Below are 1,131 nucleotides of genomic sequence, written 5' to 3' on the forward strand. Positions count from 1 at the left end.
AGTGTGGCCGGGCTGAGGGCAGACAAGATTGGTGGGATCTTCAGGTCAGCAGGAGCTGGGAAGGGTGACCCACACCTCCCTTCGTGCTTCAGATTTCCCTGCGTTTGCCTGGAGGAGCAAACGCAGCCGTGGGACTCCCTGCTCTGGAGGACTGCATGGCCAGGCTGCTGTCACCAGGATTCTTGCCAAACAGCTAGGATGGATGCCGACGTGTTGGGAGCTTTGATTTTACGAGTACCCCACATCCCAGAGTTGTGATCTTCCCCGCAGCCAGCCAGAGCTGTTCCTCGCAGCCGGGGGGAAGGCGAAGATCGCTGAAGAAGCCACTTGAGCTCCTCTAACCTCAACTTCTCCTGTCATCTGCCGCCGCGCAACCAGGCTGCCCCAAAGGTAAATGAAACCCGCGGCGGGTTAGTCGGAGAGAGGACGATGCTGAGGCCACGCTGGGCAGGTGGCCACCAGCCCAGTCAGTCTGGTCGACATCAGATCACAGGTTATCTCAAACCCCTGAAAAAGGGCTTGGAAATGCCACGAGGTGCAGACTCTGTGGAAGGTCTGCTGTGTTTGTGCTTTCCTCTTTTCCATCCCTGTGCACGGGCTTTGCCTGGCTAAGCCCACGGAGAATCAGTTAAAGCTCTGCTTTAGCTCTTCTGCTGTCCTGGCGGGAGGCTGGTGTCTGGGCTCTGTGTGGGTTTAGGGGCTCCAAATCTCTCTCAGGCAGCCGGGTGGGCTTCAAGCTGCCCCAGGAGCCCTCCTCTAGGCAGGACTTGGTGCTGGGGCCACCGAGCATCCCTCGTGTTGGCATCACCCCCCCTCCAGATTTCTCCTTGGGGACACTTTTCTTGGAAAGCTCCTTCTCCCAGGGCCACGATATTCTCTCAGATACATGCAGATTTCCACAGGCATCCCAACCCTCACCTATTGATGTAGGAAGCTGGCAAAAACTTTGGAAAGGTACCCCAGAAAGATGGGAAAAAAGCCCCAAACAATCACACAACTACAAGGGCCAACATTTATGATGTTTTCACGTGCTGTGGCACAGGGCTGGTGAAGGACAGTTTCCCAAGACTGAGCTCCGACCCCTGTGAGGGAACGGAGAGAATTATTATCCAAAAAACCTGCTAGAGTTGG

This window comes from Apaloderma vittatum, unplaced genomic scaffold (assembly GCF_000703405.1).
Source record: "Apaloderma vittatum isolate BGI_N311 unplaced genomic scaffold, ASM70340v1 scaffold30173, whole genome shotgun sequence".
In the NCBI taxonomy this organism is placed as follows: Eukaryota; Metazoa; Chordata; class Aves; order Trogoniformes; family Trogonidae; genus Apaloderma; species Apaloderma vittatum.